We start from the raw sequence: 18,483 nt of genomic DNA on the forward strand, positions 1-18,483 counted from the left end.
CTATCAGCTACTGGATGAAGGCTCTAGGATTGCCTTTAAGGTAGCCATTATTCTTATTATCGGGGAAGGGCATTTAATTTAGCATCTCCAATATTATTTAGATTGCTAGTTTGGGTCATCCTTATGGATGTCTGTAAAATTCCCTAGTGCCAGATTTCTCTTTAAACCTATAATGGCTCCACCTATCAATGTGCCTCTTTTCTTGCTGTCCTCTATTCATCTCCCCATTCAATCATCCTGATCCCTCATATTCTTCTCCATCTACTCTTCTTCCCCCTCTTTCTTCTACCTCTGCCCCCATCCCAATGCTCCAATTTTGTTCAGGGGCTCTTGACACTTTCCTCTACACCAGAGGACAGTGTATGTCTCTCTTGAGTTCCTCTTTGTTTCATAGATTCTCTGGAGGTGTGGATTATTTTCTGATAAACTTTTTCTATGTCCAATATCTGCATATGACTGAATGCAAACCATGTTTGTCTTTCTGTGACTGGGTTACCTCACTTGGGATGGTTTCTTCTATCCATTTGCCAGTGAATATAATGATTCCATTGTTTTGTTTTGTTTCCCCTGCTGAGTGGTACTCCAATTTGCAAATGTACCATATTTTATATATCCATTTTTTTTTTTGTTTGCGTGGGGGGCATCTCGGTTGCTTCCAGTATCTGGCTGTTACAAATAATGCTGCTTTGGACATAGTTGAACACATGTCCTTATTGTGTGAATGTGCATGAGGCATGGCTGTACCTTAAGGAAAACTAGTTCCCATTTTCCCAAGGAAGTACCATGCTGATTTCCAAAGTGTCTTTACAAGTTCGCACTCCCAGCAGTACTGGAAGAGAGTGCCCCTTTCTCTGCATCCTTTTACCATAAACTGTCCTTGGTGTTTTTGATTTTATGCAGGTGTAAGTGGTTTTACATTTCCCTGGTGGCTAAGGATGCTGAACAATTTCTTAAGCGTCTTTTGGCCATTTTAGATTTCTCTACTGAGAATTCTTTATTTAGTCTGTACCCCACTTTTTAATTTAATTGTTTGGTGTTTTGGTCACTAGCTTCTTGTGATTTTTTTACCTGTTTTCCTGGCTTTTTCTATTTTAATTTAATTAATTAATTAATTTTTTTACATATTGACCCCAGTCCCTCTCCCTCCCTCTCTTCCTACCTCCCTCCCTCCATTTTTCCCTTTCTCCCACCTTCACATGCACCCCGACCACCCTTCCCTCCATCCCCCCCCCACTCCACATGTAGGGTAATGCCATCCAGGAGGGGTCATCAAAATCTGTCAAGTCATTTGAAGTAGGGACCAGGACTTCTCTCCTGTCTCTGTGTTAATGGAGTAACCCTCCATGGGAGATGGGCCCACAAGGTCTTTTGTGCACCAGAAATACATACTGGTTCCACTGTCTGAGGTCCCTCAGACTGCTCAGGCCTTCTAGCTGAGACCCATGTTCAGGGGGGGGGGTCTCAGTCAGTCCCATGCTGGATTCCCAGCTATCAGTCTGGGGGCCTATTATCCCCTCCTTGTTCAGGTCAGCTGTCTCTATGTGTTTCTGCAGCATGGTCTTATCCTCCCTCCCCACATCTGGATTTGAGTTCGGCTCAGTGTTTAGTTGTGGGTGTTTGCTTCTGTTTCCAACAGGTATTAGATGAAGGCTCCATGATTGAAGATAAGTTAGTCGTTGATCTCATTATCAGGGAAGGGCATCTATGATAGTCTTTCCACTGTTGTTCAAATTGTTATTTGGAGTTAATCTTGTAGGTATCTGGACATTTCTTTAATACTATATTGTCCCCCCTATTTAATGTTCTCTCTCTCTCTCTCTCTACCTCTCTCTCACTCCCTCCCTCTTTCTTTTCTGTCTTCTATTCCTCCCCTGACTCAATCTTCCTAGTCCCACGTGACTTCCTCTACTCCACTTCTCTTTCTCTTAGTTCCCTCTGTTCTCACTACCCTCCTCTACTCCCCATGTACCCTGGAGAACTTGTCCCTTCCCTCTTCTGTGAGGGACTTTATATGAATCTCTTAGAATCCACCTTGCATCCTAGTTCCTCTGGTGGTGTGAATTATAGGCTGGTTATTCTTTGGTCTAAGTCTAAAATCATGAGCAAGTACATAACATGTTCCTCTTTTTGTGACTGGGTTATCTCATTCAGGATTGTTTCTCCAAGTTCCATCTGCTAGCCTAGAAATTTCAAATTTCAAGATTTCCTTTTTTTTTTTTTTTTTTTTTTGTTTTTTTTGTTTTTTTTTTTTTTTTTTTCATCAGAGTAGTATTCCATTTTCTTTATCTGTTCTTCAGTTGAGGGGCATCTAGGTTGCTTCTTGCTATTACAAATAATGATGCTATGAACATAGTTGAACACATGTCTTTGTTGCATGGATGTGGATCATTTTGGTATATGCCTAAGAGGGGGATTGTCATGTCTTGTGGTAGACTGATTCTCATTTTCCTGAGGAACTGCTATCCTGACCTCCAAACTGGCTGTACAAGTTTTCAGTCCCACCAGCATTGGAGGAATGTTCCCCATTCTCCAACACAAGCTGTCATTGTTGTTTCGAATTTTAGCCATTCTGGCAGGAGTAACAGGGTATCTCATAGTTGTTTTGAAATGCATTTCTCTGATAGATAAAGATGTTGAGTACTTTCTTAAGTGTCTTTCAGCCTTTCTGATTTTCTCTATTAAGAATTCTCTTTTCAGTTCTGTACTCCATTTTTTAACATGATTTCTTATTGTTGACTAGTTTCTTGAGTTCTTTGGGTTGTTTTTTTTTTTTTTTTTTGTAGACAGAAATAATGATGGTTTTATTTTTTTTAAATGAAAACAAACATTTATGGACAATATTTGGGAATTTGGGCATCCTTCTTTCCAAGCTACTTCCTGCTGGTAAGGGGCACTGACATGGGGGATTCTAAGAAGATGCAGAAATCCCGGCTGAGGTCTGTAAGGCTGCTTTGTCCAGCTGTTTTGAATGTAGGATCACCTGGTACTCTGTTTCAGGCAGTCTGGCTTGATCAAACCACATTAGTCTGGAAGGAATCCACAGCTTTTCATTTTGTGTGGAAACAAAAATAGAAATCCTTATCCCCAGTAACTTGTCCTTGAACTTAAATTTTGGAGTCAAAGCATTCTTTTTATTTTATTTAATTTATTATTTTACAGGTCAATCCCTATTCCCTCTCCCTCCATCCCTCTCTCCCTCCCTCCCTCTCTCCTTCCCTCCTTCCCTCCCTTTTACCCAGCCCTCTCACCTGCACTCTAACCACCCTCTCCTCCCATCCCCCAATCCCAATTCCATATGTAGGAGTATATCTTGTATATCAGCTCTTTGTCAGATGTAGGATTGTTGAAAATCTTTTCTCAGTCTGTAGGCTGCCGTTTGGTCTTGTCAACTTTGTCCTTTGCCTTGTGTTCTTTTTATTTTAGATATCAGCACTCTGTCAGATGTGGCTTTGGTGAACACCTTTTCTGTTCTGTGAGCTGCCATTTTGTCTTACTGACTATGACTTTTTCCTTACAGAAGCTTCTCAGTTAGAGGAGGTCCCATTTATTAATTGTCCATCTCAGTGTCTGCTACTGGCATTATTTTCAGGAAGCAGTCTCCTGTACCAATTCCTCCAAGGATCCTCTCTCTTCCTCTACTAAGAGGTTCATTGAGGTTGAATTTATGTTGAAGTCTTTGATCCATTTGGACTTAAGTTTTTGTTCATGGTGATAGATATGGATGTATCTGCAGTCTTCCCCATGTCTGTATCCAGTTATGCCAGCACCATTTGTTGAATATGCTTTCTTTTTTCCCACTGTATAATTTTAACAACTTTGTCAAAAATCAGGTGTTTGGAGGTGTGTGGGTCATTATCAGGGTCTTCAGTTTGATACCACTGGTTTACCTATCTGTTTTGTGCCAATATCAAGCTGGTTTTATTACTATAGCTCTGTAGCAGTGCTTGAAGTCATGAATGGTTATGCCTCCAGAGTTCCTTTATTATACAGTGTTGTTTTGGCTATCTTGTCTTTTTGTTTTTCTATATAAATTTGAGTATTGTCCTTTCTAAGTCTGTGATGAATTGTTCTGGGATTTTGATGGGAATTGCATTGAATCTGTAGATTGCTTTTGGCAAGATTGCCATTTATACTATGATCTTACCTATCCAAAATAATGGGAGATCTTTACCTTTCTGTTTTTTGTTATATTAAATTTACCCCAAGATATATATTTGTGTGTTTGTTTGTTTGTTTGTTTGTGGCTATTGTAAAGGGTGATGTTTCTCTGATTTCTTTCTCAGCCCCTTTATCATCTGTATGTAGTAGGGTACCAATTATTATTTTTTTTTTTAGTTAATCTTGTATTGTGTCATTTTGGTATTTTTGGTTTATAGGTAGATATCAGAAAACTGAAAAGTAAACCTCAAATGCAAAAATGATGTACTTTACACTAAAAGTTATGAGATTTCACATAGGAAAAGTAATTAATATTTGACACACAAATGAAATATATTCAAAATATATGTGACTCTTACATGTGAAACAACTTGTTCTCATAAGCAGTTTTCACTACTTCACTCTGAAAATGTTCTGTTTTAGCCCCTTCTTTTGTATGTAGTATTAGAAAAAGGATAATTTTAGAATTGAATAATTCAGTTGCTACTGTCAAGTGTAGTCTTAGTGAGTTGCACCTAATATCAGGAGGTTTCAGTTGCATTTTATATGTGCTTATTTAGTAAAGTACATCAAATTAATTACTTTTTCTGTCTCAGGAATAACTTTCACATAGGTGAGAAAATTGCAAACTGCTCCATATAGTCCTGAGATGGCCAATGATGTTTTATAAGGTAGAAAAGTGTAGAACTTTTCTTCCCTTTAAGATTTTCTTTGGAAGACATGGTGGTCAATGCTTTTCATACCAGCCTTCAAGTGTAAGGCAGAGGATCAGGATTCAAGTATAGCCTGGTATTCATACTAACTTCAAAACCAGCCTGAACTACAGGAGACAGTGTCTCAAAACCAAACAAACAAACCCACAAACAAATAAATCCAATAAAATCTTTAAGATAGCGTATATGGATCTTAGTAAATATATCCAAATATTTGATTTGAATATTTTCTTTGAATTCTGTCAATTTAAATGGATGAACTACTGTAATAACTCTTCCCTTCTCTGGTGGGAGCTGCACTGAAAGCTTGACATTAAGGTCAATGTGTATTAAAATGCAACAATAGCTGATCATTTGTATGCTTGTTTCTTTAAAAAAATCCAAATCAAATATGAGAAGGCCAATAGAAATAAGTGTACAATAAAAAAATCCCCAAGATCCCAAGTTGCTGGGTTCTCCTTGAGGTTCCATAACTTCAGCAGCCATAGGTAGTTGGCTAATTTTATAGTGACAGGCATGAATTAGCTCCTGTTGAGTGGATATAAAGTCCAATTAGGTGCCTGTTTATTAATTCCAGATTATAAACGCCATTATTGAACCTTTAAGAATATCTTGATGTACTGACCTGTGTGGTGGTTTATAGACAGTATAGCTGGGTAGGACTACTGCTTGCTTTTGTCCACTGGAAAAACTGCATGGTTCCTTCTCCTATATAAGTGGAGTCCTGAGAGAGGACTCTTCATGCTAAGATCCAGACTGATTCTTCTAAGCTCTGTGTCCTTCAGTTTCTGAGAGTTAGTCAAGGGCAACTGTAGCAACTTATATTATTGTGTGTATTGCTTTGTATTCACAGAATAACAAGTCAAAATGATTTTTCTTATGCTAAGCCCTCAAGTTTACGTTAGGTAGTCTATAATGTTCAAATAAGTATTGTTACTCTGAATGCCTCTGGGCGTGTATGTGTGTGTGTGTGTATGTGTGTTGCATGTGCATGCATGCATATGTGTGTAGTTTGGAGTAAACATTAAATAACACAATTCATGTGTCTTTTTCAATCGGTCTTTGCGTTATTTCTCCTCTTGCCTATTCCCCATATATTGTCCTCTCTTTTCCCTCCCCATTTTATGTCTCCTGACCTTTCCTCACTATCTAAAGTTTTCCAGTCTCAACATTTCTGCTCCTTCAGCTATTAAGTGTTTGTATGACTCATAGCTTCAATCTTAGAACTCAGAAGTTTAACAACATTCTAAGCATTGTTCCAAATATAAGAACCAAGATGATAAGACACTACATCAGCATATTTAAGATGCAGCTAAAATACTGATGCTTCTTTCATAGGGTGAACACTTGGGACACAGCACAATTGAATAGTTCAAATTCTAGTTGAACATTTTTGCTGCTGTAGAATATTATTTTAATTGGACAAAGACATGATTCCTGTATTTATGATGAGGAATATTACTTTAACTGTGTAAATCTGTTTTACATTTGTTTATGCTGAATTTCTTTAATGATGTAAGGGTGTGTGTTTACATTTTTAAAGATTTGTTGCATTTGTTTCACTTTGCCTAGCTAAAGCACCTGATTTGTCTAGTAAAGAGCTGAACAGTCAAAAAAAAAAAAAAAGAAACAATCGGTGGGTCTGGCAGTATAAATAGGAGGAGAAATCTAGGCTACAAAGAAGAAGTAAGATAGAGAAAAGGAAGACAGAAGAAGGGATACACCTGGCACCAGAATCCAGACAGCCCCCCACTCTGACAGGAGAAGCAGTTAAAGTAAAACATATATAGGAAAAAAAAAGGTAAAAAGCCTTTTTAAATAGAGAAACAGTTTAAGTTATAAGAGCTATTGGACAAGCATAAGCTAAGGCCAAGCACTAAAAACTACTAAGTCTCTGTGTCAAGATTTGGAAGATGGTTGGAAGCCTGAAAGAAGAAGCCTGGTACATTTACTTGTATCTTTTATTCATATTCTGCCTTCCAAATATTTCAAGATTTATTATCAAAAGTGTAATTGCTGTGCTTCAAAAAACCTCTCAGGGCCTTTCATGTATAATTTAATAGAACTTATTGGAAGAAATTTAAAATTTATTCAATTTGTATGAACTTCATGTATTATTTAATTTTGAACCTTTTGTACATTTTACATTATTGTTACCTGGAAGAAAATAAAATGAGCTAGAAATTATTTTGACATATGGAAGTAATATTAACATGGTAATTTCTGAACTTTCTCCCATTACACAACACACACACACACACACACACACACACACACACACACACACACACTTAGCCTTTGTAATCTCAAATCTCTCAACACAGGTGATCCTCATTCTTCCTCAGTGTCCTGAATGTTGGGGCTATACTCATGCAGGTACAAGTATACTCAGCTAATGTATTGAATTCTTGATTTTTCTGTTACCTTCAGTAAACTTTCACTCTCATGGAATAGATTGTATAAAGTTATCATTAAAAAAATGTAATAGAGGTTGTGGAAAAGTTCTTAGCGGAGATACAGAATTCAAAAATGGATGATAAAATACCCAGAGAAATGTTTTGACTCTTGGGCCTTAATGGATAAAGAATATAGCAAAACTAAAATCTCCAGAGAGGCACTTTCCAATAGCAATGCATAAACCGTATAGGCAAAGAAAGAGTAGTTTTAGTCAAAGCAGAGAAATGTATATCTTAACTGTAGCCACTGTTTAGTAACTTCTTTTTAAAGCAGTGGTTCTCAACCTGAGTCAGGACCCCATTGGCAAATATCTATCTTCATGAATACCTACATTATGATCTATAACATTATGTTATGCAGAATTACAGTTGGGGTGTAGCAACAAAAATAATTTATGGTTAGAGTCACCACAACAAGAGGACATACACTAAATGGTCGCAGCATTAAGAATGTTGAGAACCACTATGGGCGAGAAAGCCAAGACAATAGATATTAAATAAGCCAGTCTTATACCACAGAGCAGATATAGCCCATAATAGAAAGCTAGGTTTGCCATGAGAGAGTGTAAAGGCTAGTCCTTCAACATATAATCTCACTGTCATGTTCCTGTTTTTCGAAAGTTAGAAATTAAGTGAAATTGTATTTTATTTATTGTCTTACTATGAAGGAATTCTGATATTTCTATAGTCTTTGCAGAATCAAAATGCGAACCTGGCTTGCAGCTTTTGCTTTCCAGTTGAAAGTGGAAAAAAAAGAGAGAATGAAAAGCAACCATCAGGGAAATTACAGATGCTAAAGCCTTCAGTTGTTTCATGAAGAAAAATAGCTTCTTCTTGTGTGTTACTTTTCCACCTACCTTTCTCAGTTAGTCTTTGCAAGGTTTATCTATTTTAATGGGATGCTGCCTTACCAGGTTGGAAACCTAAGCAAGGTCCCAGACTGGTTGGCTTTGTGAAGATACAGGGACTTAAGCTAATGCAAAGGGCCCAAGTGTGAAGGAGGGATAATATAAAGAACCCATGCTGTTTGAAAAGATGGCTAGAGAAATTATGCCATGAAGGGTGGGACTTAAGGAGGAACCAAAGAGGAAACGGGGTAGAAACTGAGTGACTTACACAAATAAAGTTAGATGGACCACCTGGGAAAGCCATGGCACACAGGACTAGAGACAGAATGGTTATAACAGGGACATAGGATGGTTGTGGATAGGAAGTAACTTATGAGATTGGCAGTATAAAAGAAACACCAGCTTTGGTGACACTGGTAGGTAGAATTAGAAAGGACAAGGCTGGGGATCATATTTGTAATTACTCATCAGCCTGTGCTAGGAGACCTCAAGGTAAACTTTGCAATTGTACTATTTTATTTTTGACCAAGTTTTGACTACTTCTCTGAGATAATTGGTAGGGGTAAATTAGTAATATTTACATATTATTTAAAAAATTTAAAAATACCTCAAAACAAAGTACCTTGACTTCGCACTGAGATAAAATTTATGCAAAATAAAAAAGTAATTACATATTGAATATATAATTTTTAAATTTTACAATATGCTGATATATATATGTATATCTATATATACATATATACATATATTAAGCACACTTTCAACGAGATAAAATATACTTTCAATCACTGACCTGATATACAGCTATTCCTGTTTTTAAACTTCCTATTTTCCATGGTACATGATCATGTGTATGTGTGAGTATATATGTGTGTGTATGTGTATATTTAAACTGTCTAATGTTAGCAATATGTGATCATCTCTAATTACATACCAATTTCCATCTTTTGATGATTGGCTTTATAGTATGCTTATAAATATTTCCTATGAAATTGGTTGGTTTTAGTTCTAAATAGGCTAAAAATGCAGATTTTATTAGAAATAGTGGTGAGTTTAGAGTCAGAGAATTTTCTTTCATGGAAATGAAGTCTAAGGAAAGAAAAATATTAATCAACTTGGCCAGACATCCTATAGAAACTAGCAGGAACAGTAACATAACATGACAAAAAGAGATGGTTTGGGACCATAAAAGCTACCAATATATTATAAATTCTATTGGCCAAATATAGTACTTCCAATATGTGAATAAATATTCTAGACACTTATCATAATTCATATATTTTTAAATAAACATCTATTCTGCATGGAATAAATTTCTACATTTTTGTTTGTTTGCTTGCTTATTTTCTGAGACAGGGTTTCTCTGTGTAATAGCTTGGGGTCTCCTGGAACTCTCTTTGTAGACCAAGATGGCCTCAACATCACAGAGATCTGTCTTACTCTGCCTCCTGGGTGCTGGGATTAAAGGCATGCACCACCAGCACTCAGAAGATTGCTACATTTTTAATGTGGTGTCTTTCTGGTTAATTAAACCACTAAAAATATATTCTGTTGTTTTATACTATGTAGTTAATAACTATATTTTTGATGCATGTGGTAGAAACATCAATATCTAAAACTAGAAATTATTTTTACTCAGCCACTTAGAGATTGGTATATTAGGTAGTATTGTTCATAACGTTTCTGTTTGAAGTAGTATTTTAGTGGTAACACAACATTGACATATTCTATTTTAACAGTGGAAATAAGTGTAAATACTTATGATGAAAATTTGTCATTATCTGTTGCATTAAATAATAGACTAGTATGCAGAGCAGTTAAAAATTATAGATTTCTACTCATTATCAGTTTCACTGGCAGATGTCAATTTTACAAAAGGCGTTCTACTTATATTAATCACATTACACATTTTGGAAATTACATGAAACATTTCAACAGATAAATAATAATAAAGAAATAAATAAATAATATACTAACATTTCCATTAATCATCAACTCAAGAAGAATAACACTACAATAAAATTCTAATTTATAAGAGCATATGGAGCTTTCATAAGTTATCCCAGTAAATAGTAATGTATCTTCAACATTTATAAGAAAGGAAATTATGGAAATAATATTTTGACTCCTATTTCACACCACATAATGCAGAATTACATCCTAATTGGTTAATAATGTTGATTGTCATGATTAGTATGAATTCCGAATGAAGCTGACTAGGACCACAGAGAATGAATGACAGATGCTCATACAGAAAAGCCAGATTTGGGTGGGCTATTCACTCTGAAGGAGATTCACCATCAGCACAGGAAGTCAACACATTGATTTTATTAGCTCAAGGAATAAACACATTTATGAAACTCTGTAGGGAGTATCTTCAGTGGATCCATCTCAGGTTGGAGTCATCAAAGCAAGGAGGACAAAGCTGTACTTGATATTTTATGCACAAATGGTTAATATTTATAAGTAGAACAGGAGATGGCAATGATATTCCCTGCAACTTGGGGAAGGTCTTGCCATTCCTATGTTTCTCAGGTACTGGGGACTTTAGCATGACTATGCTCATGTCCACAATAGACATTGGCTAAGGGTTTCATCTGTTCCCCACAGTAGACTTCTATATTCTTTTTCTTCTTCTTCTTTTTTTTTTTTTTTTTTTTTTTTTAATGGAAGGCCAAAGTGAACAGAGATCAGTCTTATGTAACTAGGGGCTATTCTGGTTTGAAACTAAGAAAGACTTAGGATTACAATTAATTGTATTTACTACTGTGAAACCTAACTGAATATCAGATGGTTACTCTCTTTTCTATGCTCTTCACTTGCATTGTCTGTCATTAGAGCATCAGGCAAGTTTTTGAAATTTCTTTGGAAATCATATCTTCCTTTTCTTAATAGTACAGAATTTTACTAGAATGAGCTCATTATTTTTGCATGTACAGTGGTTTTCACCCTTTACCTTTGACTTTCATTTAGGTCCATCAGTTAATTATATGTTTTTTTCCCAGTATTTTTAAAGAGAGTAAAAGTTAAAATATCTCTCTTTTCAGTGATTAAATGTTTATATATACAGTGATCATACCCTAAGTACCTCCTCGTGTTCTTCTAGAATATAATGTAGAACCTTAGACCAGTTTTAGTTTAAGCCCCATTCTTCACTATTTCCCTTATGTTATACTTAATTTTACCATAAATGACACATTCAGAGATAATTACCATCATTTCTATTATTCCTTTTCCTGACATAGCTAATAAAGCTACTAGTCCTATGCATCCATCTTTAACTCTTCCTTTTTATTCTTCCTCCTGTATTCTCTTGCGTTTCTTTTTTTTTTTTTTTTTTCAAATATCAGTAATTTGTTTCACATGTAGGAATAGAAAAGAATTCCCATAGGGATGTTTATTTTGTTACAAATTTCTGCTTCAACAACTCTAAAACTGGTAATGTCCATGCATCTTCAGCTCTTATTTAATTATTCTCTTTTCCCTTTGTACAATACAGATAAAATTGCCATTAACAGCCATGTCTGAACCTAGTGTTTGATTAATATCAATGCAATTCTTAATCTTTTATTGTTTTCAAATTCACATGTGTTTGTGCACTGAATATATTTTTTAAAAATTTTCCACAAATTACTACTGCATTCATTAAAAAACAATGCTGTTTATTAATATATTAACTCCATCTTAAATTTCTTTTGAATATCACAAGTTCTCTTTTAATATTTTATGTATATCTTTTAATATTGTACTTAACACATTTTACACCTTTGATCAAATATTTCTTTAGGAAATTAAGGGCATCATCATAGATGCTTCATCCAGAAGTAGAAGCAGAGATTCACAGCTAAGCACTGAGCTGAACTCCTGATATCCAGTTGTAGAGAGGGTGAAGTGATGAGCAAAGGGGTAAAGACCAGGCTGGTGAAATCCACAGAAAGAGCTGACCAGATTTGTCAAAAATCAGGAGTTCATAGGTGTGTGGGTTAATATCAGGATTTTCAATTCAATTCCATTGGTCTACTTGTCTATTTTTGTGCCAGTACCAGGCTGTTTTCAGGACTATAGCTCTGTAGTAGAGCTTAAAGTCAGAGATGGTAATGCCTCCTGAAGTTCTTTTATTGTACAGGGTTGTTTTGGCTATCCTGGGTCTTTTGTTTTCCCATATAAAGTTGATTATTATCCTTTCAAGGTCAGTGAAGAATTGTGCTGGGATTTTAATGGGGATTGCATTGAATCTGTAGATTGCTTTTGGCAAGATTTCTGTTTTTACTGTGTTTTCCTACCTATTCAAGAGCATGATGGGAGACCTTTCCATTTTCTGGTATCTTCTTATTTTCATTCTTTAAAGACACAAAGTTCTTATTATATAGATCTTTCACTTGTTTAGTAAGTGTTACCCCAAGATACTTTATGTTGTTTGTGGCTATTGTAAAGGGTGATATTTCTCTGATTTCTTTCTCAGCCCCTTGTTTTCGGAATAAATTAGGGCTACTGATTTTTTTTCTTTTCTTTTTTCTTTTTTTTCTTTTTGAGTTTATCTTGTATCCTGCTAGCTTGCTGAAGGTGTTTGTCAGCTGTAGGAGTTCCCTGGTAGAGTTTTGGATCATCTATGTAAACTATCATATCATCTGCAAATAGAGAAAGTTTGGAAAATACCTGAACATAAAACCAGCCACGCTGAACCACTTAGAACAGAAAGTAGGAGGTACCCTTGAGCAAATCGGTATAGGAGACAGCTTCCTGAACATAACTCCAGTAGTACTGACATTGAGATCAACAATTACTAAATCAGACCTCCTCAAACTGAGAAGCTTTTTTAAGGCAAAGAACACAGTTGACAAGACCAAATGGCAGCCCACAGACTGGGAAAAGATTTTTAACAATCCTACATCTGACAAAGGGCTGATCTACAAAATATACAAAGAACTCAAGAAACTAGTCAACAAAACACCAAATAACAGAAGCAAACACCCATACCTAAACACTGAGTCGAACAACAATCCAGATGCAGAGGGAGAGGACAAGAGCAGGTTACAGAAACACATAGAGACAGCTGACCTGTACAAGGAGGAGCTAACGGGTCCCCAGACTGATAGCTTAGAATCTAGCATGGGACGGACTCAGACCCCCTGAACATGGGTCGCAGCTAAAGGGACTGAGCAGTCTAAGGGACCTCACACAGTGGAACTAGGATGTTTTCCTGGTACACAAAAGGACCCTGTGGACACAACCCCCATGGAGGGATAACTGCCTTCACCTAGAGACAGGAGAAAAGTCCTAGTCCCTACTTCAAATGACTGGACAGATTTGCATGGCCGCACCTGGATGACATTGCCCTATATGTGGAATTGGTGTGGGGGGGATGGAAGGGGAGGGTGGTCAGGGTGCATGTGAGATGGAAAGTGGGTAAGAGGGAGGGAGGAAGAAAAGAGAGGGAGGAAGGGAGAGGGAACTGGGATCAACATGTAAAATAAAACAAAAAAAAAAAATAAAATAAAGAAAAAAATGGGGCACAGACCTGGAGAGAATTCTCAATTAAGGAAATCAAAAAGGCTGAAAAACACTTAAGAAAGTGCTCAACATCCTTAGCTATCAGGGAAATGCAAATCAAAACAACTGTGAGATACCATCTTACTCCTGCCAGAATGGCTAAAATTAGAAACACCAATGACTACTTATCCTGGAGAGGATGTGGAGAAAGGGGAACACTCTTCCACTGCTGGCGGGAGTGAAAACTTGTACAGCCATTTGGGAGGTCAGTATGGCAGTTCCTTAGGAAAATGGGAATCATTCTACCACAAGACATGGCACTCCTCCTCTTAGGCATATACCAAAATGATCTACATCCATGCAACAAAGACGTGTTCAACTATGTTCATAGCAGCATTATTTGTAATGCTGTAAGCAATCTATATGCCCCTCAACTGAGGAATGGATAAAGAAAATGTGGCATATCTACACAATGCAATATTACCCTGTGGGGGGGGGGAAACAATGGAATCTTGAAATTTGCAGGTAAGTGGATGGAACTTGAACAAATCACCCCGAATGAGGTAACGCAGTCACAAAAAGAGGAACATGATATGTACTCGCTCATATATGGATTTTAGACCTAGAGCAAAGGATCATCAACCTATAATTCACACTGCCAGAGGAACTAGGATGCAAGGTGGATTCTAAGAGATTCATATAAGGTCCCTCTCAGAAAGGAGAAGGGACAAGTTCTCCAGAGCACATAGGGTGTGGGGGGCAGTGAGAAGAGAGGCAACTAGGAGAAAGAAAAGGGGAAGAATGGAAAGCACATGGGACTAGGAAGATTGAGTCAGGGTAGGAATAGAAGACAGGAGAGAGAGAGAGAGAGAGAGAGAGAGAGAGAGAGAGAGAGAGAGAGAGATAACATAAATAGGGAGCCATTACAGGTTTGAAGAGAAAACTGAACCTAAAGAAATGTCTAAAGACCTACAAGACTGACTCCAATTACAATTTTAGCAACTGATAAACTAACTTATCCACCATCATGGAGCCTTCATCTAGAAGCTGTTGGAAACAGAAGCGAACACCCAGCACTAACCACTGAGTTGAACCAGAATCCAGATGCAGAGATGGACAAGACTAGGTTGCAGAAACACGTAGAGACAGCTGACATGAACCAAGAGGAGCTAATGGGCCCACAGACTGATAGCTGGGAATCCAGCATGGAAATGACTCAGACCCTTGAACATGGGTCTCAGCTTGAAGGCTTGAGAAGTCTAAGGGACCTCAGACAGTGGAACCAGTATGTATTCCTGGTGCACAAAAGGACCTTGCAGGCACATCTCCCATGGAGGGATACTCCCTTAACCTAGGGACATGAGAAAAGTCCTAGTCCCTACTTCAAATGACTTGACAGATTTGGGTGACCCCTCCTGGATGGCATCACCCTGCATGTAGAGTACGGGGTAGGGATGTGATGCAAAGGTGGTCAGTGTGCATGTGAGAGGAGGAGGGAACTGGGATCGATATGTAAAATAAAAAAAAAATTAAACCAAAAGGACTTAAGAAAAGAAAAGAAAAGAGTTGATCTGAGCAAGTGAGAGCTCAGAGATTCCAGTCTGACAGCGGGGAGCCTACATGAGACCAAACCTGGGCCCCTGAGCATTGATGTCAGTTGGGAGGCTTGGGCAGTCTTTGGGGCCATTGGCAGTGGAGCCAGTATTTATCTCTATTGCATGAATAGGTTTTGGATTCCCTATGGAGGGTTACTCTCTCAGCCTAGATAGAGTGGGGAGGGCATCCATACTGCCCCAAATGATGTGACAGACTTTTATGATTCCCCATAGGAGGCCTCATCCTTTCTTGAGGAGTGAATGGGATGGATGGATGGGTGTGGGGAATAGGAGAACAGGAGGGAGTAGGAACTGGGATTGATATGCAAAATAAGATTGTTTTTAATTTAAAAAATTAAAAATGTAATTATGACACCATTAAGCATGTTTTCCTATTATTAAAATTTTGTTTTTTATTCCTTGATACCATAAATTTTGTATTAAATGGTGGTTCTGGAGATATCTGGGAAAATTACAGTGAATATGACAAAATACATTTTAGGAAATTCTCAAAAAATGAATGATAATAAAAACAAAACAAGCTAAAATATTATAATATCATTACCCATCTGCATAAAAAGATAAATATATTCAAACTCTATAATATACAATTTTATGTTACATTTTTAGTGGTTTCTGCAAGTGTTATTTTCATTATCATACTTCTAAATGCTGCTAATAATTATTGATTTTTTTAATACTACTTAAACTTTCAGTGTTTAAAAATATTGATGATTGTGTATTTATTTTCAATAAGATTAAATATCCCAAAATTACAGATAAAGTATTATCATGAAATAGTAATCTTCTTGAACTTAAAAAAAAAAAGCAAAACTGGGGCCTTTAGAAATGTTTGTTTTTGCACCTTTAAATTTTGTCATTTCAACCCTATTTTTAGTAAGAAATAGCCATGTAATTACAATTTTGATTTCTCTTGTTACTGCTGAGAACTTTATTGTTAATATTTTTTTCTTTATTAAATGTGTTTCAATTTCCATTGCCTAAGGAATTTGCATTAACCCAGAATTAGTAAGCATTGGAATCTCCCTTTCTTTTTCTCTTTCAACATATCATTACAAAAAAAAAAACAAACAAAAAACTTTATTTCATTCAGTGAATTCTCATGTTTTATTTTCCTGTACTAATGTGTCATAATTGTGTGTATGTGTGTCTATATAGATCATGAACTCGAGTGAAAATGTATCTGAGCCTGTGTACACATATCTTCATCTAGCTTCTCTGCCTTATTGCCTAAACTCTGGTCTCTTCTTGAACTTGAAACTCACTTTCCATTTTGGCTGGACTTGCTGTCCAATGAGCTTGAGTGTGTCATATCTGAATGTCTCTGCCTCCTAATGTTGAATTACTAGCAGCACATCCATTTATGCCTTTTTATGTGGCTGCTACTGATCCAACCCCAAGACTTCACACTTGTTCAGCAAATGTTCTTATCCCCTCCACTGAACCATCTCCCCAGCTCTGTCTAGAGTGCTGTGGACATTTAAATCATAAAGCCATTATTAATTTTGTATTTTCATAATCTCATGTACAATAGCCATTAGAGTTGTCTAAAGTCAATATGCAAAATTATTAACAGCCCTATCTTGCTAAAAGAGAAAGCTGTCAACAAAAACATTATCCCTGGTCTAGCTATGTTTTATATAAACATACTCCTTAATTTAATTATAAAATTTAATAGTACAAATCTATTCTTACACTATGAAAAAAGAAGAATCTTCAAAGGGATAGTAATTGACTTTCTAGATTTTCATGGTGCTATGTACTTTTATTGTAACAGGCAGGCTGTTGTTTATATCTCTCACAGGGGTTTTATTAAGGGCTGACCAATTGTACAAGTAACATTGAGTGTTCTCCTGATTTATACATGAATGGGAACACAAGTTAGAGTTCTACAGTATACTTGATCTTTATTAAATTTGTACTCTCTGAGAAGTGATAAAATATGTTAAATGGTAAAGGCAGAAAGACATACACTATTCCAAGAATGAGCTTACAAATTCTAGTGCCAAGCATGAAATGGCAGGTAAGTGAATCTCTATGGAAAGGAATCTGTATAGAATGGAATGGTAAAAATACTTCCAAGCACTACTGCAGCATGGACATAATGTGATAGAATAGAGGAAAAATGGAGCATTCAGTTACCAAGAACCAAAAGTGTTTAAATGATTCTGTCACCATTGTGAGAATTAGGATCAACGTCCCATGCAGAAAAAAAAAAAAAAATGTTCAAGAAGGAAAAACATTACCACAGAGCAAACATCTTGAATTCCTAACAATGAGGGTACAGCAGAAGAAAGATGTTCTCAGTCTACATTTACTTTAGTTGGAGATAGTAAATATCATACTTAATTACAAGTCTTGATGGATAAATGTTCTACTGTAGAGAATAACTAGATCAGAATATAACAATCCAAATTCTAATTTCCTGTAGACAAATACCGAAAGGGGGCCATAAATAGAAGTTATCCAGGAGTTTAAAATTGTTGTGATAGCACATTGTAAACACAGCAAATTGCTGATTAAACTTTAAATATTATATTTGTATATATATATATATATATATATATCCATACCATTATCTATGAATTTAAGAATTTTTTTGTTTTAACAGTCATTGGATTATGTAGTGTATGTGTTGGAAGTCACTTAGAGACAAGTTAAATATGTTGCATCCAATGGTGCAGCAGAAATAATGCCTAGGTGAAAACACTGGGTGTAAGTTCCTCTATGATGCATTCAGTTCACACAGTAGAGTCAATCCAGACCTTTTTACTATGCAATGAGTCACAAGTGACACTGAAAATCTATACTGACAATCTTTTACTGTAGCAGCCCAAATGTATGAAAGGTAAACAAAGTAACTGTCACAGCTTTACAGTAGCACCACTTAGGCTTGCTTGCCCACCTCTCTCAGAAATGGCATCCTTTGTCTACTAGATAAAAATCTTCTGAAATCTATTAACTTTTGCAGACTACTAGCTTGCTTTAAAAGTTAAGATCATCAGACAGCATCATTGACCTATGGAAAAGTTTCTACTTAAGTCCTGCTCAAACTACCTCTCTGTTGTAAACAACAATGTGTCCTAAACTTGACATGATTTCTGACTTTACCTGTTCTACAAAACTGTTAGACTTTATGAAGCTGCTTCCATGTATTCTGTGTTCTCAGGACATGGTCACCCAAATGGCTCCAGAACAAACT

General features: G+C 36.4%; 1 protein-coding gene across 1 annotated transcript in view; it reads left to right on the top strand.

Moving 5' to 3' along the window:
- Spock3 (SPARC (osteonectin), cwcv and kazal like domains proteoglycan 3) overlaps window positions 1-18,483 on the top strand; it is a 382,391-nt gene that overhangs the window by 172,307 nt on the left and 191,601 nt on the right. The window lies entirely within an intron of this gene.

The sequence above is a fragment of the Phodopus roborovskii genome, unplaced genomic scaffold (genome assembly GCF_943737965.1).
Source record: "Phodopus roborovskii unplaced genomic scaffold, PHOROB, whole genome shotgun sequence".
Lineage (NCBI taxonomy): Eukaryota > Metazoa > Chordata > Mammalia > Rodentia > Cricetidae > Phodopus > Phodopus roborovskii.